This window comes from Peromyscus leucopus, chromosome 2, assembly GCF_004664715.2.
Source record: "Peromyscus leucopus breed LL Stock chromosome 2, UCI_PerLeu_2.1, whole genome shotgun sequence".
NCBI classification, from domain to species: domain Eukaryota; kingdom Metazoa; phylum Chordata; class Mammalia; order Rodentia; family Cricetidae; genus Peromyscus; species Peromyscus leucopus.
Window position 1 is genome coordinate 124,261,461 of NC_051064.1, and position 26,967 is coordinate 124,288,427.

Consider the following 26,967-nt stretch of genomic DNA (forward strand, 5'->3'; position numbering starts at 1 on the left):
TTCTACTCGGTGGCCCAAGTCTCATCCACTTTCCCTCCATCTGAGTCTTGCCTGTCTACCAAGTCCCTGCTGTGGTCGGGATGCTCAGCTCTGGTCTCTGGCCTCTCTTCTAGCTTTCCCTTGCCACATTCTTGGCACGTTCCTTGTCGGAATACCTTGGAGTTCTGTCCTAGATCTTCTTTTTTTTCTCTGGTTTCTCTCCCTGTGTGAGCTCATCTCTTCCATGGGTTTCCTTGCCTTTTCTATGCAAATTCTCTCCCTTTAAGATAAGCTGCATTACATAGCTTTCAGTGAATAGAACTCATTGTGTCCTACTCATGGAGATCAGCCTACCTCTGTCTCCTGAGAGCTAGGATCAATGGTGTGTGACACCACACTCTTTGCAACTCTCAAATCTCTATTTTCTCAGCAGTTTGCTGCCTCTTGAGACGCCCCCCCATCCATTCTTAATGTGATCTGTGCCTTGGGGAGCAGCAGCCAATGAGAGGAATGGGGACCAGCAAGGTGGGAGGAGGAAGAGGTCAGGGCATCATTTCTCTGGTCCTGCCTGTTCCATCAGTGACTGTTTCTTCTGAAGCAACCCTTACAACCTTGTCTCCAACTCTGCCTCAAACCGAGTTCACTAAACACTGCTGCTCTCTGTCCCTGGAGAGTCAGAGGATGGTTCCTGGATCTTCAACAGCTCTTAGCTGCTTCCTTTCCCCTTCCCAGATCTCTGTAAAGACTTTTACAATGATTTACTTGCTTATGTAATGTATGTGTGGCTGCATGAGTTTATGCGCACCATGTGCATGCAGGTGCCCTCAATGGTCAGAGGGCATTAAACCCCTTGAAACTGGGGTTCCAGGTGGCCAGGTCCTGTTTGGTGTGCTAAGAACAGAATCCATTTCCTCTGCAAGATCAGTAAGCACTCTTCACCACGGAGCATTTGTAACAGTCTTATTCATTAGTTTTCTCTTCATTCTGGCTGAATGTACCCTCCCTCTCCTTCCTGTTGGGCCCCTGAATGATGCACGGGTTATCTTTCCACAGAGTGACTGCTTCCTGGACCTTTGCACAGGTGTTCTTGAATACACAAGTTCAGAACTGAATTAATTCCCTTCAGTGGTGCTTTTCCTGTAAGTACCATATAACCTGGTTATTCAGGTTTGAACCCTGGTGTATTAGTCAGGTTTCCCTAGAGTAATAATAGATAATGTCTGCCTATGAACAGAAGGTCCAAGAATCCAATAGTTGTTCAGTCTTCCAGGCTGGATATCTCAGCTGGTTTTCAGACCCTGGAAGACTGTGGAATCCCAAAGAAGCAGGCTCTAATGCCAGCGAAGAAATGGGCTTGGTCAGGGCAAGGGCAAGCAGGCAAAGAGAGAGGCTTCTTTTTTCCATGGCCTTTGTGTAGGCTTCCAGCAGAAGGTGTGGGGCACATTAGAAGTGGGTCTTCCGCCGGGCGGTGGTGGCACACGCCTTTAATCCCAGCACTCAGGAGGCAGAGCCAGGAGGATCTCTGTGAGTTCGAGGCCAGCCTGGGCTACCAAGTGAGCTCCAGGAAAGGCGCAAAGCTACACAGAGAAACCCTGTCTCGGAAAACCAAAAAAAAAAAAAAAAAAAAAAAAAAAGAAGTGGGTCTTCCTTCTTCAAAAGACCTGGATTAATGATATATTTTTACCACCTCAAAGATCCAGATTAGAAGTGGATCTTCCCACTTGAGATGATTTAATTAAGCAAAATTCCCTTACAAGTGTGTCCAGCCATTTTGAGGTTTTAATTAATTCCAGATGTAGTCAAGTTGGCAGCCAAAATAGCCGTCACACCTGGGATTTATCCTAGCTAGCCAGACTCCTCCCTTAGACATTAGGTTCATCAGTGCTACAATGTTTTTATTTATTCTGTGTGTATGGGTGTTCTGCCTGCCTGCCTGGTGTCTGTGAAAGCCAGAATTGCATGTTGGATTCCCTGGAACTGGAGTTACAGATGACTGTGAGCTGTCATGTAGGTGCTGGGAAATGAACTTAGATCTTCTGGAAGAACAGCCAGTACTCTTAACAGCTGAGCCATCTCTCCAGTCCCCAGTGCTACAATCTTAACTTTTTTTTTTTTGCTTCTTTTCTTTCATGTTACATTGCTATGTATTAAATACATGCTGGGCAATTGCTTGACCTCTGAGATTAAAAAAAAAGCTGGATATATTTAAGACAAAGTCTTATCATGTGTTAGGATGATAGGCATGTGCCACTATACTCTGCCTTCTCTTAACACCTGATTCTGTCCCTTCCTTTCTACACTACTGATCAGTGCCCTGGATTAGGAATCCATTATCAAGGGAATCCAATATTCTCCTGCATCCGCAAATATCACACACACACACACACACACACACACAGTTCACATACAAGTAAGGAGGCACACACATATACACATAAAATTAATTAGTTATTTTGTTAAAAAAAAAAAAAAACTAGCCAGATGGTGGTGGCTCACGCCTTTGATCCCAGCACTCGGGAGGAGGCACAGGCAGGCGGATCTCTTGTGAGTTCGAGACCAGCCTGGTCTACAAAGGAGTTCAGAACAGCCAGGACTACACAGAGAAACCCTGTCTTGAAAAACCAAAAACCAAACCAAAACAACAACAAAAGTAAAATGCCACCTTAAGGTGAGGGTATAATTCAATGGTAGAGCAGCTGCCTGGCATGTGTGAGGCCCTAGGTTCCATGTTCAGCACAGAAATAAATCCAATCTGAATCTGACTTCATGTCTGACGTCCTCTTTGAGTCTCTCCATGCCTATAGTGTAAAGCCTGAGTAGTTCCCAGCAAGCCTTGCAAGGCCCTTCCTGGCCTGACACTTCTTGCTCATAATTCTGAGCTCCGGTGGCTTGTCTGATATGTCATCTCTGAGAGCGTTTTCTAGAACTCTTCCACACAGGGAAGTCCTCCCCGGTCATGCTGCCCGAATCTTGGCAAACCTCCAGCGGAGTACTCCGTCAGTCGACTTGCTAGTACAGTAGCAGGGCAGACACCAGCTTAACCTACTTCCTGGCTATCAGGACCTGGCACAAGGCCAGTCGTCCTCTACACACTTTAAATGGATAATCAGAGACGGGCAAGCCCACTGCACCAGGGCGAAGGCACAGCCAGTCTGTGGGCAGCACCGAGGAGCCTTGTGACCAAACTTCTGTCCAGAGTCACTTTGTGGAGTACCAGGCCTTGCTCACAGTAGCGTGTGATCCAGGACAATCCCATGCAAAGTAACTGAGACCTCGCAGTGCAGGCCTTTCCCAGAGAGCTGAGAGCAGAAGGCCCGCTGAGTCACAGACATGAAGGCAGGACCAGGAGGAGGCATGGATAGCAGCGCCCAGCAGGGAGAGCGGGGCGGCTGTCACAGGCTCCCTGGCACAAACCCAAGGAGGAGGAGGCCAGGACTCATTCATCCAGGGCCAGCCCAGGAGAGACTGCCTAGCAGGCTGGCCCAGCCTAGGCCAGGCCACTAGGCGGAGAGGGGATTTCCTTCGGCTCCCTCCGCCTAAGAACCTGTCTGGACGATTTTAGTTCAGGGAGAGCCTGGCAGGCAGCCGCTCGAGCCAGCAGGGCAGCTCCGTTTGCTGTTTGAAGAGCAAGATCGAACCGCAGTGTGGGACGTTCGTGCCTCGGCCCTCCCCAGGTAAGGTGCAGGGCTTGGGGATGGGCGGTGGGAGGCTGAGTGCTGAAACTGGAGGAGGGTGGCCGGAATTCCAGGCAGCGCACTAAATAAAGCTGGTGACCGACCGACCGACCGATGAGGGGAAGGAGGGGTGCTGCTTCCAGAATCTACCTTCCGGAAGAACCTAGAGTGGCCGCTTCGGGTTCTGAAAGTTTTCATTTCCAAGTCGGCAGCCAGCGCTTTGTAAATGTTTGGGGGAGGTGACCAGGGAGTTTAACCCTGCTCCCTTACTGACTGTCCAACCACGGCGGCTCACTTCATTACTTTCTCGGACTGCCAGGGTTTATTTTTATTTTTGGCGGGAGGAGTGCTGGCGTGGTGTGTGTGTGTGTGTGTGTGTGTGTGTGTGTGTGTGTGTGTGTGTGTGTGTACTATCATGCCAGATAAGTGTTCCACTACTTGGCTACACCTGCGACCAGACCCACAGGTATTGTCTCTCCCTCCACCTGAGCCGGATCCTAGCCTGTGCTTCCCTAACCTCTGCCCCTGCCCAGAGGACCGCGGGGAAGACAATCTCACCACTTCCAGCAAGGCAGCTCCCCTGGACTGTTTCCTCCTTCCTGGGACAGGCACCTGAGGGGTTTCACTCAGTCAAGCCTGCCTTCGGTTACCATTGTTCATTTGTTTACTCATTAGTTGAGCGTGTACTTCAGTTGTCTGGAGAGAGGAGCATGCCATTTCTCCTCCTGTGAGTGAACAAGAAAACTGAAATTTCTCGCACACATCGACCAGCTGACAGGCAGGCAGTGGGGCATGGTGGGAAGTTATGCAGGAGTCATAGAGAGGCCTGGATTCACAAGCCACATCTCCTATTTACTTCCTGGGCCTCAGTGTCCGCATCTGTACGATCCCGGTTTTTGTTTTGTTTGTTTTGAAATATAAGGAGCTATCCAGATCAAGGACGGGCTGGGTGACTGACTGGCCATGCTTTCTCCTTCGCTGTCCTCTTTCAGCCACCCCTCCCTAACTGCCCCTCCCTTGCTGTAGGCTTGTAAAGATACAGAAGACAAACCCTGGCCTTGACAGGACCTAGGTGACTTGTAAACAGCTGAACGGTGGAGGCAGGTGCTCTAGAGAGCTGGAGGCCAGAAGGTGTGAAGGAGAGAGGAGACCAGCTTCCGGCTGAAGGTATAAACACTGGACCAGGTCTGGGACCAGACCCTTATGTTGTGGTTCTGACTTGGGAACTGCCAAAAACATTATTCCCCTCCCATATTAAAAAAAAAAAATTCTCTTTTATTACCTTGTTTTGGAGATAGGATCTCACTATGTAGTCTTGGCTGGGCTGCAACTCACTATGTAGATTAGGCTGGCCTTGAACTCCCAGAGATCTTCCTGCCTCTGCCTTCCCAGAGTGCCACTACTCCCAGCCCTCCCTCCCCATTAGAAATTGTTTGACAATTTTGTACATTCACAAAATAAATAGTAGTCATTTTCACACCCCCATGCCCCTCCCCCATCCCCATGCCCCTCCCCATCCCCATGCCCCTCCCCATCCCCATGCCCCTCCCCCATCCCCATCTCCCTCCCTCATCCCTCTCTAGCCCACTAGAATCTCTCTTCTACTTCAAGTGTGCGGCCACTAAATTTATTTAGAGTTATTTGTGGAGTTGGGGTGGGGGTTGTTTAGTGTCACAGAGACAGATTATCTGTGGCACGCCACTGAAGAAAGTGACATGCCTTCCCCAAAAGGTGGTGACTGTCTGTGACCCCTCAGCCCCAGCTGGGACTGAGCACTCAGCCACCTAAAATGCATCCCCTTGGCCTTGTGCACACCTGTCTTCTCAGCACTCAGGAGGCCGAGTTCAAGGCCAGCCTGGGTTACAGTAGCGCTTGCCTCAAATGCCAAACCAACCAAACAAAAAGACATGATTTCATGAAATCATAACCATGCCACCCTACTCTCAACCCCATAGGCTTTACCTAAGGCCACCTGGTTAAAAAATAATGGATCTAGAGTTCAGATTTGGAGATCAGACTCCATGCCAACCACTCAATGCCTTGTTGTCTTTTGAGGTCTCTGTACAGAGGGCAGAAAGGGAGGTGTCATCATCCCCTAACTACAAACACACCCGCCTTTTCCCGTCTCTTCTGGGCTCTTTTATCCAGGTGGGAGGAGACACTTCTGGAGTTGGTTGGTTGGTTGGTTGGTTGGTTCATTCGTTCATTTATTCATTCATTCATCCATTCAGTGCTTTATCGGTCCCAGGAGACCCAAAAGTTCCAAAAAGGGCAGTGGTTATCCTGGCATGATGATTTGCGCCTGCAGTCCCTGCATTGGGTGGTGGCAGCATGCATATTTGGGTGAGTTTGAGGCCACCTTGGGCTGCACAGCAAGACCCTGTCTCAGGTGAACAAAACCAAAAGGGCCCGGGCAAAGCAAGGAGCAGGGACGGTGTTTCTATCACAGTCACACAAGCAGTGGGCCTTCTGTGTTCTTGCTATGAGAATGCCCAGTGAGTCGTTTGTGACCCGTGAAGCTGACCAATATTTAATGATGCATTCCTTGGCCTGTGAAATGGGGATTCAAAATGGCTCAAACAGAAGTCTTGTACTCAGGATGCCCACAGTCTGTTAAGGAAGCAGTCACAGCGCAAAGAAAACATCCCAGACACAAGCTGAGGTTGGTGAGGGGCCTTACAGGGGCACTCACTTCTGCCATGTCTGATGTGTTCGAGCCCCAGCACCTCCACAATGCCAGTATATGGCAGGGCTTTGAAGAGGAGATGGAAAGGGACTCACATTGAGACAACAAATTGGGAGGGAAAATGTTCCAACAGAGGAGACCTACCGCAGAGTGGGAACCCAACCTGCTCAGGCTCAGTATGTCCTCAGTACGGCTGTGGTGGGGGGGAAAGCAGGACCTGAGACTGGCTGGAGATGTAGTTCAGTTGGTAGAGTGCTTGCTTAGCACACACAAGGCCCTGGGTTCCATCCCTAGTGCTGTGTAAATCCGGAGTAGTGATGAGTGCCAATAATCCCAACACCCAGGAGGTGGATACCAGAGGATCAAATCCGAGGCCATAGCCTCAGCTACAAACTGTTTGAGGCCAGCCTTGGGTACACGAGGCCGAGAGGCTGGTGAGACGGTCAGCTGGTAAAGTGCAGGTTGTGTTAAGTATGAGGACCTAAGATTGATTTCTGGAACTCTTGTAAAAGCTGCGTGTGGTAACGCATAATTGTAATCCCAACTCACAGCTCTAGGGGGTGGAGACAGGAGGATCCTGGGGCTCCCTGGCTAGCCAGGGCCTCAGCAGTGAGTTAGCCACAATGTCACTGTCACTTGCTGTTCCTGACTGTGGATTCAGTGTGATCATGTAATCAGCTACTTCAAGCTTCTGTTGCTGTGGTTTCCAGCCACGAGGGACTGAACTCTCAGACTGTGACAAGGGAAACATTTCCTCCCTGAAGTGGCTCATGTCAGGTATTTTATTACAGTGAGTAACTAATAAAGGCAGTGAGAATCGACTGGACTGGTATGGTCTGGGTATTCAATAAGCTTCTTTTTCTGTGAAAATCCTTAGACTAGTGTCTGGCTCATAATTAGTATCAATGAGTAGATTGAAGTAGAATCAGTGCTATGAATCTGTAGTAAGGCATACCTCCCTTCCCTCTACTCACAAAATCTCTTTTGTTTGCTCTTTCTCAGGAACAAAGCAACCTCTGGTTATCTTTATAAGCTTTTCTGGCTTCTTTCTCTTTTAAGATTTATTTATAGGAGTGTTTTGCCTGCATGTATGTATGTGCACCATGTATATGCCTGTTGCCCATGGAGGTCACGAGGAGTTGTTGGATCCCCTGGAACTGCAGTTACAGATGGTTCTGAGCCACCGTGTGGAAGGAAGAACAGCGTGTACTCTTAATGGCTGACCCATCTCTCCAGCCCCAATGTGTAGTTCAGGCTGGCCTCAAATTCATGATCCTCCTGCTTCTGCCTCGTTAGCATATCCTACCAGTGTGTGACACTACAACTGGCTTGTTCTAGTTTAATGAGACAAGGCCTTACTATGCAGCCGAGGCTGGCCTTGAACTCTAAGTCTTCCTGCCTCAGGTTCCAGAGCGCTGGGATCACAGACATGCACTGACACACCCAGCTTTCCAGCTGTCCTTCTGGACATTGTGCTGCAGAGAGACTGGGGATAGACAGAGGTGTGGTCATCTTTGGAAAGACAAAGAGAAACAACGAAAAGAGAGCTGAAGCTTTGGAGATGTAACTTGGTTGGCCTGGTGCTTGCTTAGTAGGCGTATGTGTATACATGGAGTCCTGAGTTCAATCCCCAACATTGCATAAACTGGGCATGGTGGTGCAGGTGTACTCCTAGCATTTGGGGGGCAGAGACAGAAGGATTGAAAGTTCAAGATCACCATGAGGAGTTTGAGGTCAGCCTGGCCTATATGAGCTGCTTTTTTTAAAATCCAGTCTGGGACCCCAGCCAAAGGAATGGTGCCACAAAGTTAGGGTGGGATTTCCTTATCTCAATGAACTGAACAAGAGAGTCTCTCCCAGGCAAACCCAGAGGCTTGTCTTTGGTGATCGAAGTTGACAGTATTAACCTTCACACCATCCTTTTACAGATGCAGTCCCTGGGCCACCAAGAGTTTTAATATAGGCTGGGGGTATAGCTCAGCCATACAGTGCTTGCCTACCATTCTAAAAGTCCTGGGTTCCATCCCTACAACTTTAAAAACAAAAAGGTTTAGTACATTGCTCAGGTTGCAGAGCTATTAAATGATGAAATCAAGGTTTGTGTTCAGGTCCTTTGGATTCCTCTGGAATTTGTGTTCTTAGCACGTAAGTCTGTTAATTCTAAGATCCTTTGGTCTTTATTTATATATTGTAAAATTAGAAGCAAGAAGAGCCAATTTGGGAGGTAGAGACAGGAAGATCAAGAGTTCAAGGCCAGCCTTGGCTATGAAGCCATAGAAGACCTTGGCTACATGAACTGTAGCATGAATCTAAACTTCTATTAAAAAATCAAACCAGCGAGTATGGGTCATGTTAATCAGAAACAAAAGCACAGCTATTACTTGCAATTTAGCTGGTCTGTTTTCACTGAAGCTCTTGTCCTCATCTGATGGCTCTCAGCTGACTGCTCTGAAACCTGAGCTTACACAATGCTTAACAGCCAATCTTAACCAGCATGCGTAGTTTTTTTTTTTTTTTTTTTTTTTTTTTTTTTTTGTTCATCTTCTTTTTTTTGCTCCAGATAGAATTTTTTCTAATGTATTTTTGATTTTTTTTTTTTTTTTTTTTTGATTTTTTAGATACACAATACCAATTTCTTTTTTTGTCTAAAATTAAAAAAGCTTATAATAATAAAAAAAATATAATAATATATAAATATATACAAAAAATTAATTAATGATTTATATTAAATTTGACAGATTAATAAAAATATTATATATATTAACAATTATATAACATTGATAAATAGAAAAAAATTTTCATTTTTTTATTTACTGTTTTTTTGTTTATAATTTTTTTTTTTTATATTTTTTTTTTTTTTTTAATTATTATCTATTTTTTTTTTTATTTTTTTTCTTCGTGTATTATGTCTATATATTTATTTTTTTTTTTTTTTCTCAAGTAATTCGTGATCTATCTATATTATTTTCTTTTTCTTTTTGTTTCTAGTGAGATTTTTAGGGATTTGAAAATTTTGGTTAATCATCATTGTTCATTTGTTATTTTGCATAGAAAGTTCAGGCTTGTTTCAAGTCCTTGTTCGAGTAGTCTGTTAGCTGTTATCTCAGCTAGTCTCTCGATTGTCCTGACAGTTTGTAGTCCAAAGTCGATTTTTCCTGTGTTATCGCTTAATGGCTTTATCATAGTCCATGTGGAATCATCGTTGTAGATCTGTATTTTTTGAGATTTCAAAGTCCTGTTAGCATGTCATGGTTTCCTGTAGACTTTTTTTTTTTTTTTTTTTTTTTTTTTTTTTTTTTTTTGCCTTCTGTGTTTGGAGCAATCACAGTCTGATAATGTCTGTCTTCGAACATGAATTCTTCTAGAAAAAAATCTTCACAACATTTCTCCCACCATTTGTTTGCATTTTCCAACTGACCTTTGCGTGCTTTCTTGTAACCGATGTCCTGCTTCTTCTCTGAACAGCAGCGTAAACTTTGTCAGTAGCAGCATCACCGAAGTCACAACACGATGAGAAGGAACTGCAATGTGGAGCAGTAGCACTGCTTCCATGTCCCACCACTGTTTGTTCAGCTGGCAAAGCTTCTCCCAAGCCTCCTAGCCGACTCAACCGGATCCTCCTGCCTCTGCCTCCTCAGCAATCACCGCGTGCGCCCCCAACCGCTGAGTGTAGCTTGGGCTGAGCTGGGCTCACAAGGCATAGGCAAACAGCTTTTTCATGATTCTTGCGTTGGGCGCAGATGTGCATGAATCTTCAAAGTTCTTATTAATAAAATCAAAAGGCAGTTATTGTCCATGTGGTAGATCAGAGAGACAGAAGCCACAGTATCTCACTTGCTTCTCAGCTTTTTTTTGTCTTTTCTTTTTTAGTGCTGTCTGGTGCTTCCTGCTTCAGCCTTTTCCTGTTTTTTTTTTTTTTTTTTTACCATTATTGGCTTTTTTTGGCGTTCAATGCTTGGCTTTTCAATGTCTTGCTACAGATCAGATTTCTATTCTTGCTGGATTATGTGATATTTTTTTTTATCTAGTTGTCTGTTCTTGAAATTTTTTAGTAACATACCACAGCCTTTTTTCTCTTGTTTTTCTAGACTAACTTCGCTGCTCCTTAGTGAATCTGTCTCTTAAGATTATTAGTCAGTGTGTTTCTTTTGTACCACGAGGTCCTAGGTTGGGTCTCTAGAACCCTTCCAGAAAGAGAACAAGAAAGGCATAGTGTTTCAAAGTTCCTATGGGATTCAGGGGCAAAACCGTGGGTGGATGGCATACATGGGCTTTGCTAGTGGAGATGAGCTCCTGGCCTGGGTTTGGGGAGCTGACTTTTCCACAGGCAAGTAGAGGATGCACTGGAGCAGGAGCCAGGGCTTTCTCCTCCGTTTCCTCCCTCCTCTTTCCTTCTTCATTTACATGATGGTCCATTCAGGGCTCACTGAGTGCCTTTCACTGTGGTAAGATGCTGGGGTAGAGCTGGAATAGAAAATGCACAGTCCTGACCTTCCTGCAACTCGTACAGACAGACAGTAAATATGCTAGATATTTTTAGGTATGATAAGTGTTTGGAGCAAGGAAGCAGGAAAATGTGCTTGAGTATTGGGGTGGAGGAAGGCGTAGGCAGGGGAGACTTCCTAGGGAGGTGCCAGCCCTTTAGGGGGGGGATTGCTGTGTTGGGGTTGGGGGGCTGGTTAGAAGGAACAGAAACTGTAATGACTCTGAGACAGGAGAGTGTCTGATGAGTTTCAGAGACAGAAAGAGGTCCCCATGGCTGCAACCCATTGCTGGGAGAGATTGGTGGAAGCTGGGTTCTATAAAAAGGCAGGAGCTAGGGATAAACCTACTGCATTTATGCCGAAGATGATGGAAACAGCTTTGGGTTTGTTTGTTCTTCTTCTTTGGGGTGCTAGGGATGGAACTGAGGGTCTTGTGTCTGTGAGGCCAAGTGCTCTACCAGCGGAACTACACCCCAGCCTTGCTATGGCTTTTGAGCAAATTGACATACTCGACTGTATGGTTCATTTTTAAAAAGCAGGCAGAGATAGGCATGGGGGTGAAGGCTAATTTTGGAGGCTGCTTCCGTTGAGTTATCTGCAGTCTGCTGCATAGAAGGATGCAGAGGTGACCGGTGTCAGTGGGATGACACAGTGAGATGTCCTCTTTTCATCCAGCTCTTGGTAACTAAAGCTGTGTCTCAAGTAACTCCAAATAAGTGTTTTAACACAACCGCCGTTTTCTTTTGTCATGATTCAGTGGGTCAGGAATTTAGGGAGGTTGGACACTTTTTCTGTAGCCTTTGCTGTCAATTGGTGTCATCCTGTTGGCCCTATTCCTGACTGGGAAGTCCACGAAGGTGTCATTATTGGTCTGGTGGCTTGTTGCTCTTCTACGTGACCTCAGCTTCCACGCAGGGAGTATGGGCTTCCACCGAACATGGTGGCCTGAGAGCAGCACACACATCTCTTAAAGCCTGGCCTTGGACAGTTCCCAGTACTGCTTCTGCCATGTGGAATTGGTTAAGACCAGCCCCAGGGTTGGCCCCATGACTTAAGAAGAGAGGAAACCAGTGCCATCTCTTAGTGGGAGGGGCGGTGACCAGTGTGCCCATCTTCTGTCAGCCACACTGGGCTCTGGAACCTGCCCAGCTGCCCCGCTGCACTGGTGCTGACCCACTTCTCATCCCAATCACAGCACACTGCTGGCTGCGGCAATTCTTAGGACTTTTTATTTCCCTCTAAATAGGAATGGAGCAGGCTTTTGTTGTTGTTTGTTTCGCCTTTTCTTCCTTCTTCTACGTCTTTCTGGAGCCTAACACACACCAGGCATCTAGGGACTGTCTGCCGAAGCACACACATGGCCCGTGAACTTTGGTGGTCACTAGAGAATGGCGTGTGTGTCACCACACAGGGAGAGTGGTTCAAATATATGCTGGTTTTCGATCTCTCTCCCCCTTCTCTCTCCCTGTCTTTCTCCTCTCTGCCCCTCTCCCCCTCCCCCTGCTTCCTTCTTCCCATTCCCCCTCTCTGTACTTGCCCCTCCCCTCCCTTGCTCCCTCTTTTCCTTCTCCTCTCCCCCTCCTTCGTCTGTTTTTCCTCTCTGTGTTTCTCTTTCTCTGTCTCTGTTGCTGTCTGTCTGTCTGTCTCAACCAGGCCCACAGAACCTGCTTGCCCCTGCCTCCTGACCTCCTGAGCACTGGGATTACAGGTATCCACCGCCCGTGTGGGATCCAGTTCAGGGAGCATTTCACATTTTGAGCTACTTTCCCAGTCCTGAAAACGAACCTCTAGGACTGGAGCTGCGGCCCCGGCCTCTGCCTCCTCCTCCTCCTCCTCCTCTCTCTGCCTCTATCTCTCCTCCCACACCCTGGTTTTGTTGTGGGGTATCCATCAGAGAAGACTGGCTGGACACAAGTTTAAGCCAATAGAAAGTCTTTATTAGCCAGTCGGCGACTACTCTGGGTGTTCTGGATCCCAGTGTAGCCCTGAGCCTTTCTCAGGGTGAACTTTTAAGCACAAAATCCATGTCCTGGGTTGACACACTTCAGTTAACAAGAACATTTAGCCAGAAGCAGAACTGCAGAAGCCCAAAAGCAACGTTAGTACATTTAGAGACTTTCCCAGGACTAGGGACTTTGATGGATTAGGTCTTTGTTTCCATTTTGGCAGGTGGTGCTGTCTATGTGCTGAGTTTTATGGCCTCGCTGGCGTGTCCATCATGGAGTCAGTTGTGCTAAGGTCTGGGATCCTGTTACAGTTTTTGTTTTTTGTTTTTTCTTTCTGTCTTGGATGCCCATTTAAAACTCTCATGCCCAGGAGCTGAGTGATTAAGAGCACCAGAGTTCAGTTCCCAGAACCTGTACTGGGAACCTCACAACCTCCTGCGATCCCAGCTCCAGGGGATTCAGTGCATCTGGCCTCCTAGGATACTGTACTCATACGCACGTCTCCCCCTAACCACACAGTTAAAAATAGAAATAAATCTTTAAAAAAGAAGCTGGGTATGGGGTGGTCAACTTTAATCCCAGCACTTGGAGCTAGCCTTGTCTACATAAAGAGGAGTTCCATGCCAGCTGGGGCAATATAGTGGGACTAGAAAAAATAAGTCCTATGTGATCCTGTCCCCAAAGACTTCCATTGAGCAGAGGTGAACCCAGACAAATAGGACCTTAGAGAATTCTGATATGAAGGTAGGATTAGGAACCATGGCCCTATGTGGAGGATTACCCATCAACACTTCCCCTCCCAATTAGTCTGAGGAAGGTATTCCAGGGCAGGGTGACCAAGTGTTTTAGGTTTGTCCACAGTGGTTCCAATTTTAGCACTGTCAGACACATGTCCTGAGGAACTCCTAGTCCTGTGCAAGCTGGGACAACTGTGACTGTGATGAGTCACTATTTGAAAGGCATATCTCACAGCTGGATGAGAACGCCTTTAACACCAGCACTCTAGAGGCAGAGGCAGGAGGATCTCCTCTGGTAGGAGGAGTGTGTGGCTAGCCTGTTCTACATAGTTCCAGGACAGCCAGGGCTATGTAGAGAGATTCAATCTCAAACTATAAACAAACAAACAAATAAATAAAAGTTATTTCAGCCGGGCAGTGGTGGCGCACGCCTGTAATCCCAGCACTCGGGAGGTAGAGGCAGGCAGATCTCTGTGAGTTTGAGGCCAGCCTGGTCTACAGAGTGAGTTCCAGGACAGCTTCCAAAGCTACAGAGAAACCCTGTCTCGGAAAAACAAAAAACAAAAAACAAAAAACAAATAAATAAATAAATTAATTAATTAAAAAATAAAATAAGATTATTTAGGAGCTCAGTGGTTAAGGGCACTTGTTGCTTTCTCAGAGGAGCCAGCTTTGTTTCCCAGTGTCCACATGATGGCTTACAGCCCTCCATAACTCTAGTTCCAGGGGATCTGATACCTTCATCTGTCCTCTGTGAGCACCTGGCTTCATGTGCAGGCAAAACACTCAAATACAAAATAAATTCATCTAGAAAATTATGAATTTTATTTCATGTGCATATATGTGTGCCTGAATGTATATAAAATACCACACATGTGCAGGAGTCTGTGGAGGTCAGAGGAAGTGTCAGATCCATTGAAACTTGAGTTATAGACAGTTGTGAGCATCATGTGGGTGCTGGGAACCAAACCTGGATCTCCTGTAAGAACAGCCAATCCTCTTGACTGCTGAAACAGTTCCATGGCCTCTCCCTCCCCTCCCCTTTTCTGAGACAAGGTCTCTATGTAGTCTTAGCTGACCTGGAACTCACTAAGCAGGCCTGGCTGACCTGGAAATCACTATGCAGGCCTGGCTGACTTGGAAATCACTATGCAGGCCTGGTTATCCTGGAACTCACTAAGCAGTCCTGGCTGTTCTAGAACTTACTTTGCAGGCCTCCTTGACCTGGAACTCACTATGCAGGCTTGGTTATCCTGGAACTCACTAAGCAGTCCTGGCTGTTCTAGAACTTACTATGCAGGCCTGCTTGACCTGGAACTCACTATGCAGGCCTGGTTATCCTGGAACTCACTAAGCAGTCCTGGCTGTTCTAGAACTTACTTTGCAGGCCTGCTTGATCTGGAACTCAGTATGGAGGCCTGGCTGACCACACGGGTGCTGAGATCACAGTGTGTATCACCCACATGCAGCTCAGCAGTGTTATGTTATTATCACTATTATTAGTATTTACTGGGGTGCATGCACCTACATGATGTGTTAAGTAGCTCTGGGAGGAGCTGTGGGCCCCAGGGAATTGGCTTTACTGCCACCTGAAAGGCAAGCTTTGGTGTCTCCTTTGCTTTGTCTGTAAATGGGAACAACAGCATAGGGTGGGAGGGAGTGTCTCCAAAATAACCTGAGTAGGAGGGACTCTGAAGACTCGATGAGGGAGGAATTGCATTAGTCTTCAAATGGAAGTAATACGAACATACTATTGTGCAAACCACCCAAGCTGTGGTAATACTAACATACTATTGTGCACACCACCCAAGCTCTGGTTCCTCAACCCTGAGCCGCAGCCAGGCCAGTGGAGTCCAAGAAAGGAGCGTTGAATGCACAGTGAGCCATGGAAAGGCCCGGGGAAGCAGAACTCCCTACCTTAGTTGCCCTCGCCAGTGAGGGCCAGTAGGCTTTGCCTCCAGAAGGAAAACTTGGAGTGATGGAGGTTTGTGAAGGCAATTTTTGTTTTTAAATCTTTTGCCTATTTATTTCGAGTTGTGTGCTCATACATGGAGCTAAAAGAAAACAGCCACAGCCACAAACCTATAATACTGAAAAACCAGTTCTTAATTTCTGTAGCTAAAAAAGCATCCTTTCAGGCCATGACCACAGAGAGATCACTGTGGGCTCTGGACCAAGGTATAATGATGGCTTGCAGTGTGATGAAGGAGGCTGTTAATCTCTGCGGCTCAGAAGCCCAATCCCTGGCCTCATCAATTACCCACGTTGCCTAGCAATGCCACCAAAAACCTCCCACTAGTCCCAGCTGGGCAGCAAGTGGGTGCACCCAGCACAGACTGCATGGCTCCCTGGCCACATCAAGGCTGGCCTCAGCCCCGGGAGGGACTTGCCTGGTACTGATGAATGGGTGGGACCAGCTGCGTGAAAAAACCAATTCAGCTATTTGAAACCTGCTTGTGCGGCTGCAGTTAGGAAATGGTATAAGCGGATGACCAAAGTGTCTCCCATCAAAGAAGAGTTGTCCAAAGGGCATTAGCCCAGCAACCTTCCTGAGCTAGGTAAAGAAGAGAAGGTGAGCCTGACTTGGTCTTTCCGGTTCCGAGAGAGAGGCAAGTCCTGTTCTTGTGTGGGCACTCGTGTCCACTTGGTGTCCCTGTGGTAGCAATGGTGTTGATGGGAGTTTCCAGCTTTAGCCCAGGGTGGTGATCTGAAGAGCAGCTACCATTTAGAAGCCCTAGAGTTTGGTCTGGATCTGTCTGGGCAGCCAGAGGGAGGAGATAAGGTGGTGTGTGTGTGTGTGTGTGTGTGTGTGTGTGTGTGTGTGTGTGCATCGTCCAAATGAAGATGTGCACTTCCATAACATGTGGTGCTTAGAGAACACGGAGGAAGGGGCTGGAGAGATGGCTCAGCTGCTAAGAGCACTGGCTGCTCTTCTGGAGGACCTGGGTCTGATTCCTAGCGCCCACATGGTGGCTTACAGCCATCTGTAACTCCAGTTCCAGGGGATCTGATACCCTTTATTGTCTTCCACAGGCACCAGGCATACACATAACACACAGACATACATGCAGGCAAAAACACCCATACATATAAAATAAACAAAAAGTAAAAACCAAGAAAAAGGAAGAAAAGAAAATATGGAGGAAGGGAAAGATCTAGGAGTTTCAGAGTCAGAGGTTTCAGGCTCTGTGCCAGTAAGTTACCCTGGGAGTCTGAGTTTCTTTATCCAGGAGATGGGAAATTAGTGCCCTACTTTACAAGAATGTTCACAAACTGGGCACAGTAGCTCCTGCCTGTAATCCCACCACTCGGAGGCTGAGTTAGGAAGGTCACTGTGAGTTCAAGGTCAGCCTCAGCTACAGCGGGAGGTTCCCATCTCAAAAACACAAACCAAAACATGAATGGAGCTGGGGGATGGCTCAGTCAGGAAAGTGATGCTGGACAATCATAAAGACTGAAGTTCAGATCTCCAGAATCCATGGAAAAAGCTGGGTTTGGCGGTACATAGCTGTAATGCCAGTGCTGGGAAGACAGACATAGGGGGATCCCTGGAGCTCACTGGCCAGCCAGTCTTGTCGACTCTGTGAGCTTCAGGCTCAGTGAGAGACTCTAAACGGTGATGGTGATGATGATGATGGTGATGATGATGATGATAGCCATAAAAGAAGACACCATATGTTGGACCTCTAGCCTCTACATGTACACACATATACATGAATATAGACATGTGCATACAGCACACACACACACACACACACACACACACACACACACACACATTCAAACACAAAAAGAATGCTCGTAGCTAATGAAACCGAGGCCCAGTGAAACTAAACATGGATGCTGGGAATAGAATCTTCTTCACACTGCTCTCCTCCGCCCTGGGGCAGCCATCACAGCATGGTGGCTGCTGTAGGTCATAGATCTCGGCTGACAACTCCCCAATGCAAAACAGTGATGGTCTGTGTGTGTGAGGATCAGCACATGACATAGAGACTGGGCCATGTGGTGTGGATTCAGTCTTTCTCTCCTTTCCTTGCCTATTCTCTCTTCTTTTTCTTTACATTTCTTTCTTTTTACATTTTTAAGGGAGGAAGGGCTTATTTTGACTTACAGTTTTAGAAAGAATACCATCTCTCACAGCTGGGAAGGCATGGCCACAGATTGTGAGGCAACTGGTCAATTCCTTAGTCAAAACAGGAAGTGGACAGGAAGTGGGTCCAGATTATGATACCTCAAGACTCACCCCAACACAGGCATGGTAGTGCATGACTTTAACCTCAACACTTGAGAGGCAGAGGCAGACAGATCTCTGTGAGTTAAAAGCCAGCCTGGCCTACACAGCGAGTTTCAGGCCAGTCAGAGTTAGATAGTAAGGCATTGTTGTTGGGTTTTTGTTGTTTGTTTGTTTTGTTTTTGTTTTTTTAAATCTAAGCAAATACAGCTGACTGCCCAAATTTAGGTCACGCCTCAACTCTAGCTGCCTAGAGCCTAGGAAATGGGAACATCAGGCATGCTTGGCTTCTGTGATAGGAGGTGGTCCCTGCTGCCCATTAAGAAGAGATTTGGAATTCCCCAAGAAAGTAGACAATGGACCAGTGTTATCAAAAGAATTTACTATAAGTTCTTGACTTTCAAAGATTGAACACATATGGTTGGGTATTTCTGCTATTGCCTGCAGCCTGAGCTGTGGGAATGAATGGGAGTTGAAAGGCTGGCTTTGCCTGATAAACCTTTATGCATTATGTATTTTCTGCGATCTCAGTGATTACAGCCTTTGTTTCTTGTTTGGGGAGTAGAAAACTCACAATGGCTGGGGACATAGTTCAGTTGGTAGAGTGCTTAAGGAACATGCAGAGTCCCAGAGTTTGATTCCCAGCATTCCATAAACCGGTCCCATGTCTTTCATTGCAGCACTTGGGAAGTAGAGGCAGGAAGAGCAGATGTTCAAAGCCATCTCTGTCCACATAGGGAGTTCAGGACCAGCCTGGGCAAGGCTAGGGATAGAAATGAAGAAAGTTAAGGAGGCCTGAGAAAGTGAGTTTTGTTGTTTTTCTTCAGCTACAAATAAAAGTTTTGGATGGAGTGGGTGGAATGTCAAATTAAGTGATGTTTTGGATGTCTGATATCCGTAGGTCCACTCTGTGTGTCTCTTTGGTATGGGCAGGGCTTTGGAAGTTGTTGGTGAGTGTTGGTCAGCACAGGAATTACTCGTCAAGAGGGAGATGAGGGGCTGGGGGAGGGCACAGTCTGTAAAAGGCTTGCTGTGCACATAAAAAGCCGGGTGCAGTGGTGACTGTGTGTAATCCTAACACTGAGAAGGGATAGGTGATCTCTGATGCTCATGATGGCCAGTCTAGCTAAATCGAGGGTCAGCGAGGGGTGGAGATCCAGGGAGATGGTTTAGCAGGTCAAGAGGCTTGTCATAAAAGCCTCCCAAGTTGAGTTCAGATCCCTGGAAAAGCCAGATGGGCTGGTGAGTGTCTGTAATCCCAGCACTCCTATGGATGGAGGTGGAGACAAGAGAGGCCCCTGGAGTATGCTGCACAGTGGTAACCAAGAGAGACGCACCCTCAAAACCAAGGTGGAAGGTGAGGGCCAACACTCAAGGTTGTCCTCTGACCTACAGATGCACAGTGCAGCATGTGCGCATCCTCACACACAAACAGGTACACACACATTTTACACACACACACAAATAAATATAAATAAAGTGGAGAACAATTGAAAAGAGACACCTGATGTTGACTTGTGGCCTCTATTTTCACACACTTGCATACACTTGCACACACATGGACACACCCACTTGAACATGCACATACACCACACCCACCACACACACACACACACACACACACAGACCCACATGAAAATTGAGATGAGCTGGGTGTGGTAGCACTTACCAATACTAGGGAGATAGAGGTCAGGAGTTCAAGGTCATTTTGTCTCCAACAAACAAATACAAAAAGGAAACAAAATTTTACTAAAAGATAGAGACATATCTAACTAACCAAGCATTTCTTTTCTTCTTTGGGACCTCAGGTGCTGCAAGTATTCATACTGCTGAGTATTAGCATTGCTGAGTATTAGCATTGCTGAGTATTAGCTGCTGAGTATTAGTGCCACTGAGTATTATTATTGCTGAGCATTATTACTGCTGGATAGTAGCACCACTAAGTATTAGCACTGCTGAATAGTAGTACTTCTGAATAGTAGTACTGTTGGGAGTGTTAGTACTGCTGAGCACTATTGCTGCTGGGTATTATTGCCAAGTATTAGTACTGTTGAACACTATTACTACTGAACATGAACATTATTACTCCTGGGTATTATTACTCCTCAGACAATTCATTTCAGAAACAACTTTATCTCTGTGCTTTTAGACTCATGTAGGGACTGAAATGGAGTCACTTAAAATTTTCTGGCCATAATTTAAACTGTAACTTGAGGAGATATTATATGATAAAAATACAGTGACCCGAGGCAGCTGAAATGTGAGGGGGAAGTTCCCTTGCTGATGTCAAGTCTCTTAGGAAGCCCTCCCACCCCCCTTTGGTTTCCTTTGTCCTGGGAATTTAACCCAGGGCTTCATGTATGCCCAGCAAGTGCTCTGTCACTGAGCTCTGTCTCCAGACATCATCTCTCTCTCTCTTTTTTTTATTTTAACTGAGTTTTAATTTTGTTGTTTTGTTTTTTGAGAAGGTCTCTCTATGGAGCCCTGGCATTGAACTCCCTATGTAGACTAGGCTGGCATAAAAAAAATCACGGAAACCTGCTGGCTTCTACCTCCCTAAGGGCTGGCATTGAAGGCTTACATCACCACAGTCTGCCCTACTGATCTGCATTTTTAAAGATTGCACTTAAAATTTTATTTATTCTCTCTCTCTCTCTCTCTCTCTCTCTCTCTCTCTCTCTCTCTCTCTCTCTCTGTGTGTGTGTGTGTGTGTGTGTGTGTGTGTTGTGTACGTATGTTTGGAGGTCAGAGGACAATTTAGAGTTGGTTCTCCCTTGCCATCCTGTGGGTCCCAAGGATTGAACCCGGTTCTTCAGGCTTGGCAGCAGATACCTTTTATCCACGGAGCCCTACTAATTTTTTAAAATCTTATTATTTTATTCTACGTGTATGGGTGTTTTGCCTGCACATGTATCTGTGCACCACTTGTGCGTGGTGCTGCCCACAGAACACACGAGAAGCTGAAGGATCCCTGGAACTGGAGCTCCAGATGCTGCGAGCCTTCACGTGGATGTTGCTGGGATTCAAACCTTGGTCCTTTGGAAGAACAGCTAATGCTCTTAGCCACTCAGCCAGCTTTCTCCAGTCCTGACCTATTTATTTTTAATGTAGGCAGTTGCTTTGATAGCAGAATCCTACCTTTTCCACGTGAGGTCCCAAAGGAAGAAATTGCTTCCTATATTTGAATTCTCTTTTAAAATGTTGTTTTACCCTTGAGATAGTCTTGCTAGTGCACATCCCAGGCCTTGAAGGTGCAGACCTCCTGCCTCAGCCTCCTAAGTGCCTGGACCACATTTCTTCTGCTTCTACCTCTCATTTATTCATTCATTCATTCAAAGGGAGAGGTTCCAGGAATCAACCCCCCCTTGTCAGGCTTGCCCTGAATGTGCTTTTACAGAAGGAGCCATCTTGCTGGCTCTTTGTTTCTGAGACTGCGCCTTGCTCTTGTGGACCAGGCTGCTCTGAAGCTTTGATTCCTCCTGTGTCAGCTCCAGAGAGCAGGGATTAAAGGTGTCTGCTACCGACTGTGCTTGGATTTTTATTAAAGACTGCTTTATGCCTATGGTCCCAGTATTTAGAAAGCTGAGGCAGGACTGTAGAGTCAAGGCTGGGACTATAGAGTGAAATTTTGTATCACAAAACCAAACCAGGGTATCTGCTAACTCGGGGGTGGGGTGGGGGTGGGGGTGGGGAAGGATGCCCAGGCTCTTGGTTCTCAGGAGAACATCTTTATTGTAAACCGGAAGACTAGAGGCATCCTAACTGACCACCCAGTTGTTCCCCTGGGCAGGGTGAGACCATTTCACAGCAATGCCTGCCAGTTTTGGGGTGTGTGTGTGTGTGTGTGTGTGTGTGTGTGTGTGTGTGTGTGTTTCAACAAAGAATAGGCAGCAGAAACTGGCAGCACATTAAAGAAAATGCCAGGAAGCCTCATGATCTTTGCTTAATGACTAATGCAGCGGTCAGAGGAGTCAATATCCACTCACGTGACACAGTGACGGAGTGACCGAGCAGGCTCGGGATAGCTGTGGGTGCTTTTGTATGTCGTCAGACAGACGACAGTGGGCTGTGATCATTGCCACCTGCTTTGCCTTGCCGGCCATGCTGCATTTCCCTTAGGACTCTGGAAATGTCATGCTGCTTATCTAACAGGTGCTTTCCAGCCAGCTGTGGTGGCGCGTACCTGTAATGCCTGCACCTGGAAGGCAGAGGCAAGACGGTCAGGAGTTCAAGACTAGCCTTGACTCTATAGCAAGATAATGGCAACAAGAGATCCTGGGCTATACGACACTTTGTCTCACAAAACCAAAGTTAATTAATTAATTGTGCTTCTACAAGCTGTCCGGACCCCATGGAGTCTATACACAGACTGGACCCAAGTGAGTCTGTGTAGAGTGAATAAATCGCTTCAGATTAGACTTGCTTTGGGAGGCCGTACATAGGGGAAGTTGATATGATGCATGTTGTAAAACAAACAAACAAGGGCTGGAGAGATGGCTCAGTGGTTAAGAGCACAGAATGCTCTTCCAGAGGTCCTGAGTTCAATTCCCAGCAACCACATGGTGGTTCAAAACCACTTGTAATGAGATCTGGTGCTTTCTTCTGGCCTGCAGGGACACATGCAGGTAGAATACTGTATACATAATAAATTAATAAATCTTTTTTTTTTGTTTGTTTTTTTTTGTTTTTCGAGACAGGGTTTCTCTGTGTAGCTTTGCACCTTTCCTGGAGCTCACTTGGTAGCCCAGGCTGGCCTCGAACTCACAGAGATCCGCCTGGCTCTGCCTCCCGAGTGCTGGGATTAAAGGCGTGTGCCACCACCGCCCGACTATAAATTAATAAATCTTAAAACAAACAAACCAACAAAATCTAAAAGCCTGGTGTGGTGGCTCACGTCTTTAATCCCAGCACTAGGAGGCAGAGGCAGGTGGATCTCTGTGAGTTCAAGGACAGCTTGGTCTACAGATCAAGTTCCAGGACAGCCAGTGCTACATAGTGAGACCTTGTCAAAACAAAACAAAACAAAAACATTAGAACTGCCATAAAATGCAACATCCTGGACTGGAGAGACTTCTCAGTGCTTAAGAACATTGGCTGCTCTTGCAGAGGATCCAGCACCCACATAGTGGCTCACAACCATCTATCTGTAATCCAGTTCCAGGCCTTCGTCTGGCCTCCATGAACACCAGGAACACATACAGTGCACATAGATGTATGCAGGCAGATACTCATATACTCATTTTTTTTTTTTTTTTTTTTTTTTTTTGGAGCTGAGGACTGAACCCAGGGCCTTGTGCTTGCTAGGCAAGCGCTCTACCACTGAGCTAAATCCCAAACCCTTATATACTCATTCTTAAAGAAAAATAAAAGCAACGTCGTCCTTGAAGTACATTTGGGTTGTTTATGCCTTTTAATTACTGCAATTTTAGTTCTACATTTTACACCCTTGGAACATAGCTTTGTGTACTTACTCAAATACCTTTGCTGGGTAGAATTCTACAGGTATCCTCTTGAAAGGCTTTTTTTTTTTTTTTTTTTTTAATTTAAAGACAGGTCTCACCTGGTAGCCCTGGCTGTCCTGGAACTAGTTATGTAGACCAGGCTGGCCTCATACTCTTATGAGATCCACCTGCCTCTGCTTCCTGAGTGCTGGGAATAAAACTGTATGCCACCACACACACCTGGCCTGGTATATGCTTTTTATATTTAAATTTTTATGCTACTTGTGTGTGTGTGTGTGTGTGTGTGTGTGTGTGTGTGTGTGTGTATGCATGTGGAGGTCAGAGGACAACTCTGGGAGTCAGCACTTTCCTCTCTCCTTTATGTGTGTTCTAGGGGGTCGAACTCAGATCGCCAGGCTTGTGTAGAAAGTACCTTTACCCATTAAACCACCTCGACAGCCATTTTAATATTGGGAGAGGCCACCTGACACCTCCCCGAGGCTGCATCAACTTGCGCATCACATACTGCTCTCGTCCTCAGTCTTTTTCACAATATGCTTGCTAATATTTCCAAGGTACTTAACTTCACTCAGAAATCCAGGCGTGGGAGGGATCAAGAGGAATAGGAGGAATGGGAGGCTGGCCGAGATTTGGAAGGGACACCTGTGAGTGTCACAGGCCCACGTGTTGGAGATAGGATGAATTAGGGAGGGACGGACAGGTAGGGAGGTCCAAGCAGGATAACCACCGAAGAGAGGTGAAAACAAATGACTTCTTACAGCCGGTCTGTTGTTACAGCCCCAAGTAGCTAGGACTCTGTATCAGGTCTCCTCATTGCAACACCCGGGAAGACCACAGACATGCGCAGTCTTGGCTCCTCCAGGTGGGCCTGGTATCTTTTCATCACAGGACGTATGTACAGGCATTTACATACCTAACATGGTGAGCTTGAAGTCATAGAACTTCCGGACATTTTAAAATCTAAAGGAAGAGAAGAATCTAAGAACATACCTTAGGTTTCTATTTCTGTGATAAAACTCCATGACCAAAAAGCACATTGGGGAGGAATGGTTTATTTCAGCTTATAGCTCACAGTCCATCATGAAGGGGTGTCAGGACAGGAACTCAAGGCAGTGACCTGGAGGCAGGAACCAAAGCAGACAGCATGAAGGACAGCTGCTTATTAGTTTGTTCCTCACAGCTCACTCAGCTGGCTTTTTATACTGCTCAAGACCCCCTGCCCAGGAGGGGCAGTGGCCCCCCCAGTGGGCGGGGCTTACCCACGTCAATCATCAATCAAAATAAGCCCCACAGATTGGCCCACAAGCTGACCTGGTGGAGACATTTTCTCAGCTGAAGTTCCTCTTCCCCTCCAATTTGTGTTGAGATGACAGAAAATCTAACCAGGACACAGGTCATCCTTATTTTTCTGGTTCCTTTTGTAAATGTAAAGTCGCATTGTCAACAATGTGGAATTTTATTCCCTCATACAATGATCATATATGGTAATTAAGTTTATAATGGGGCTGCTTCCTGGGAGAGTCATAATTCCTAATTAGACTTATTTGTTTGTTTACAGTGCTGGGATCCACCCCACAACATGCTCATGTGGGTGAGCATTTTACTACTGAGCTACATTCCCAGCCCTGACCTTATTAAAATGCTTTAATATTTATGACTAAAAGCTGCTGATCTCAGCTACTGCGTATATGAATCTAATGTCTGATCCTGGGTCATGTGTGAGTGTGAAGGCAGAAGGTACTGGATGGGAAAGACTTGACTTTCAGAAATATTGCCATAAAAAGAGAAATGAAAGAATTTGCTTCCTCCCTGAATTCACTGAGTATAACCCATTGTAACATGGAGTCAGTCATGCCTGAGGCAACTCATCTGGAAATAAATTGGATTTGATCTGATTTCCAATAAGTTGCTTGTGAAAATAGACCCATTCAACCTTTCCTCCCTCCCTCCCCCCACCCATCCATCTATCCATCCATCCACCCATCTACACACCTACATACCCATTCATTACCAATAATAATGAATGATGATGGGATGTCTACTGTGTGGTGTGTCAGTTACTGTCCAACTGTCTTTTATATATTAACTAAAATCATACCCCCAATTGCTGCCATCTCCTCCGCTTCAGAACGGAATCTGAGGGGGCACCTAATAAGTCAAACCTAGAATTTCCATGACTCAGCGTGCAGGTTATATGCATCAAAGAATTGAAGACAGGCAGTCAAACAAAATCTTGTACAGGGATGTCCCTGCAAGCTTAGTCACAATAGGTACAAAGTGAAAACAATTTACTATCAACAGATGTGTGGACCCCCCAAATGTGAGGTGCCTGTACACGACAATATATCCATGCACATAAAAAAGAAAAGTGTAGTTCAGGCTACAAGACAGATGACTCTTGTAAACATGGTAAGAGAGAAAAGCCAGAAAGAAGACACAGGACGGGCTTCCCGGACTTTCCAGACATTGGTAGTTCACAGAAGCAGATTGGTGGTTCCCAGGGACGAGGGTGAGACCCTAAGGGGGCAGAGAGTCTTAACAGGTGTGGGCTTCTTGTGGAGGGCAATGAAAATCTTTGGGGACCAGGTGGTGCTAATGATTGCACAACATTGCACGTGTGTTCAATATCACTGAACTGTTTAAACGGTGAAAATAGTTGCATGTCACTAAAACCTTTCATTTACATTTATTTGTATGTTTTATGGACAGAAGGGCAGAGTCTCTCCTTTACTCTTGATTCTAGGGGTCGGTTTCAGGTCATTAGGCTTGACGCTGAGCCATCCTACCAGCCCAAGGTTCCTGTGGTTTACCATAGTTTTAAAAAAGTAACTTGGGGCCAGGCAGTGGTGGCGCACACATTTGATCCCAGCACTCAAGAGGCAGAGGCAGGCGGATCTCTGTGAGTTCGAGGCCAGCCTGCTCTACAGAGTGAGTTCCAGGACAGCCAGGATTGTTTCACAGATAAACTCTGTCTTGAAAAACCAAACCAAACCAAACAAAAAATGTAATTTGGGGCTCAGTGTATATAACTTTCTTGAGGTGCCCTTACAGCTGTTACGTGGACAAATTCAGCTTGTCTGTCGTTCAGATGGAGTCTGGCTGTTTGCCCAAGCTGGTGTCACACCCGGAGTTCAAATGCACTTCCCACTCAGCCTACTGAGTGTTACAACTACAGGCCCTGTGGCCACACTGCTGGGACCGTGCTTTTTTTTTTTTTTTTTTTTTTTTAATTTTGGTTTTGAGACTGGCCTCATGTATCTCAAGGTAACAGCCATTTGGTTGGCTATGAGGCAGAAGATGACCTTGAACTTCTGATTCTGAGGCAGAGGATGACTTGACTTGACCCTCCTGCTGCTATCATCTAAGTGCTGGGATGACAGAACAGTCACACCTAGTGTATGTGGTGCTGGGGATCAAACCAGAGCTTTGCACATGTTGCACAAGCACTCTCCCAACTGAGGTACGTCCTTAGTCCCCAAATTGTCTGACTCCATAGATATGCTTTTTTTAATTTAAAAGAATGTATTCAATTTTTTTGTTTTGTTTTGTTTTTGGAGACAAGGTTTCTCTGTGTAGCTTTGCACCTTTCCTGGAACTCACTTGGTAGCCCAGGCTGGCCTCGAACTCACAGAGATCGCCTTGGCTCTGCCTCCCGAGTGCTGGGATTAAAGGCGTGCGCCGCCGCCGCCGCCGCCGCCGCCCCGCCGCCGCCGCCGCCGCCGCCCGCCCCGCCCCCCGCCCCGCCACCACCACCCGGCCAATTTT

At 46.4% G+C, this 26,967-nt stretch overlaps 1 protein-coding gene across 1 annotated transcript in view; it reads left to right on the forward strand.

The window, feature by feature from the left end:
• The first annotated feature begins 3,242 nt into the window (after positions 1 to 3,242).
• The window catches only part of Rhbdl2 (rhomboid like 2), a 46,849-nt gene continuing 23,124 nt past the window's right edge, over positions 3,243 to 26,967 (forward strand). The window contains exon 1 of the mRNA XM_037202918.1: positions 3,243 to 3,653. The gene's annotated coding sequence lies outside the window, so the exon portion shown is untranslated. The remainder of the gene's footprint in view (positions 3,654 to 26,967) is intronic.